A 3,910-nucleotide genomic window follows, 5' to 3' on the forward strand; every position below is an offset into this window, starting at 1 on the left:
GCATCAAGCCTGAAAGAAACTAAATTTGCCTTAAAGGCTTAAAATATGTAGTTGACTTAAGCTAAAAAAATTTAAAAATAGATACCTTGTTTGAGGCCTTGCAGTAGATATTTATGGCTCTGCTATATTTAGCCATTAGTAAAAAAATCTTAGCATAATGAAGTACTGAAATCAACAGGGCAAAAATGTTAGAAACAGCACAAAAGATTCAAAGCAGTGAATTGTGAGGGTTTTCTCTTGCAGTCTGTTATTCACAGTAGTCTTTTTAAGTACTGGGGTAAAGACATCAACAAAAGGATATTTTCAGGTAGAAATACAGTGTTCAAATTGTCTGTATCCCTTCAAAATGTAAGACTGGAAATCAGGATGTCTTTTTATTTAACTAACTTTTTGCCCCAGTGTTAAAGAATTGGTGGAATAGTTGTCTGAAAATAGTTAAAAGCCTGTAGAGGTGAGAAATAATTTTTTACTTGCTTCAGGAGACAGCCAGGATTTTAAAGCACAGGAATATAAAGCTTTAATTCTAATGTGACAGCAACAGCAGGTGGGCTTTGCCATTTTCTATTTTTCCATCTGAGCGTTAAAGAAAGCCATTACAAATTCCATATATATATATATTACTTAAGTCATACACTGGCTCAGTGATGACAGATCATTCACGGAGGCTTCAGTAAAGCTGCTTCTGCCGACTTGTACTGCTGAGGATGGAATGTGTGGAGTTAATGAAGGGGAATAATTCATGAGGGGAGATATTTGAGATACGGGTTGTGACATCAATTTGTATTAAATAAATATAGTAGGAGCAGTGGGGTGTGTGTATTCACTTTTTCAGTGTTAGTGTCAATCTGTGAGGCCGATTGTATAGGGCTAGATAAAGATTTCAGGTTATATGCATGTTAACTTGTAACAAGTCTGCCGTCTACAGGTTTAGACTGGTTTTGGTTGAACACATTAACTTTTATATATGTAAATGGAATTGTGCCTTAATTAGGGAGAAGTTTGTGGTTTAGAGTAAAAGGATTCTAGATATTTAATATGAAAGATTCATGAGCTAAACTGGATGCAGTAAGAATATTCTTATATAGTTTGGTAATACTGGGGTGGGATTTAAATTGGTTTCTCTGCCAATGCAGCTTGACTCCATGTGCCATTTTCCTACAGAAGTGTGTCTGAAAGCTGCCAAAGCTTGTGCTGCAAAGGAATATGCACAGCAAGGTAATTTTTAATGGATTTCATGTTGAAGAGTCGTACAAGTCATACTCACAGAATCCAGTTTTGGTCTGCTTGCTAAGATTCCATGATTAGTGTGTGCCTCAGTTCATTCACATGTAAAATTGAATGAAGTACTATTGACACACATCATCACTTTAAAATTACTTTGTCTTTCTGTCACCTTGATTTTCCAGAATTTGAAGCGGTAATATTTTGTTACTGGCCTGCAAGACACTGAGACAGGCTCAGAAGAAAGATGGTATGAGCACTGTATTCAATACAGTACAAATTCCAGATAGCTCAGCTCAATTTCAAAAGTAATCAAGTGAAATTTTTTACAGGACAGGACTACCTGAGAAAGCACTGAAAGTAAATCTTATGGTAGTTCTTTTCCTCTGGGAGCACTACCTGGGGTTTAAGTTTTTTGTGACTTTGAATGTGAGCAGCATTGTTGCAAGAGCTTGCAGCTTATCCATAGAAAACTTCCAGAAATTTAGTTTAACTACATAATATCCAGGTAGCTTGGCCTAGAAAGCAGCAAAATGCTGGTAAAGGTCAGAGATTTCATTTAATTACTTCTGGAAGCTCAGCAAATTTGAGGATGCTGATAAATTGGTTTTTATGGAAGTGTAACAGCAGATTAGGATAGTCCATTAGTTTAGAACCTTTTGTATCTCATGAACTGTCTCTTTTAAACTGAAGTGTTTAAAAACAAAATTTGCATAGTGTTCTATTTGGCTTATTTGATAAGGAAAAAATGCTTCTAATTTATTTTATATATTTTACAACCAGAGATCCTGTTTATTTTCTTCAAAGATTGTAGGCAAACATCTCTGTGTAGGTCCTAGCAAATGTTCTGGAACACTAAGTAGGCATCGCTGTTGTGTGCTTTGAGTTTTTTCTGTGAGTTTCTTATGAAATATTGTCATGTGCTCTTTCAAAAACATGAAGTCAGAGACAGAAAGGGTTATTGTGAATTACGAGGCTCTTGATAATGAAAAAGAAAGCTTCGATGAGAGAAAGCAGGTGACAAATTTGGAGTAAATCCTTAGATGTGTTTGGAAGCTGCCACTCTCCTTATGCCTTGGATGTTCCCTTATGCTATGGGGGTCCCCAGCTCAGGGGACTTCTGTATTATCCGACTGAACATTACAGTCTGGGAGTAAGCATTAACCTTTCTAAACATTGCTTGTGAAGCAAAAACATAGTTTGTGGAAGGCTGAAAGAAAAGGACCTTAGAGAATTTATTATGTTGGCTTTAAATTTATGTTGTTCAACTGATTTTTTTTTGTTTGTTTGTTTGCTTTGCTGTTTGTTGAGTTTTCTTGCATTTACTCTTTACAGGGACCTACAGTTTCATTTGAATGTTACCTAAATAAATATATTCTATTACAAATAAGGGTGAGTGCTGATTTAACTTTTTTTTTGCCAGCACAAACTCTAATGCAAGCATAAAAACATTCACTAAACCATAAACAGAGTTCTAAATAAGTAGCCCACATGAGTTTTTCCTTGTAAAAAATGTAATGCTACAGGCTGCATTTTATCTAAGGGTCATGAGCTAATCTCTTGTCACCAACAACTGTTTCTTTCACATCAAATCTTAAAGTTGCCAAAAGTCTGAATATCACTATAAAACTAATGTTTAAAACCCATAGAAAGTACCATGGCATGTTTTGTAACATGATAATAGCTTTTATTTTGTAAGATATTGATATAAAAGCATGAATATACTGGCTTAAATAACTTTCTGGCATGGTTATGGTTGGGTTTTATTTTAGTTTGACCATGTTATAAAGATTATGGATAATTTTCAAAATTTGCATTTAACTTTTGACCCACAAATGTTGAATGTTTAGATTCGTATTGTGCTGCATTTTTGGAGTAAGAGAAATAACAGAAGTTCTGTGAGGCTGAAAAAACCCTAAAATCCCCCCAACACTTTGATTCTCACTGTGTCACAATGAGAATCATCCGCTTTACTGACATCTGACTTTGGGATGCCTCTTTGGGAATCTCTTGCCCTTTCTAGGCTGATTTCTTGAAAGTCTTTATAAATTTATTGCCTGGAACATTCTGTCTGTCCGCTCAGTGAGGTTTTTGTGTGTGTGTGTCTGTTGAGCAGGATTTTGGCTGTTAGTTCCAATCTGCTCCTCTTGTTTGAGCAACTTCACAGATGATGTAGCATCACCCCGTTGCTCTACTGTGTTCTTTGCTTCAGGCAGAAGAGAACGTGCTTAGAAACATGGATGTCTGCTGTCCTTTGGAACTGGTGCAGCATTTCACTGCCGGGTTTGTATCTCATTAGAAAGCCCCAGTAGATAGTATTTTGTTCTTATATTTGTTTCTCAGATGGTGCTGGTGTTTTGGGAGAAGTTTTCTTTACCCGTCTGTAAAGGTGTTGAATTTTTTTCTCTTTCAGAAAGTAGGGACCTTAGGTTTTGCTGTTATTAAAAAGCAATCTCATTCACCCTCTTTCTAGGCTCTTACAGAGCAACTAATTTTTGCACAGACCTAAGACGAGTTAGTGCTTATTCACTGGTAACAGATTAGGGTGTCCAAGGAATTTAGTATTTGCCTTTTGTTAAGAAAAGTGTCCTCATTATGCTTGGTTTGATGGAAAATGAAGGTTGTTAATCTGATGATCTGATCTGGTGAATCAAATAGGGAAAACCACTGTTTTTGCATTGATGTGTGC

Source organism: Nesoenas mayeri (assembly GCF_963082525.1).
Source record: "Nesoenas mayeri genome assembly, chromosome: 5".
Classification (NCBI taxonomy): domain Eukaryota; kingdom Metazoa; phylum Chordata; class Aves; order Columbiformes; family Columbidae; genus Nesoenas; species Nesoenas mayeri.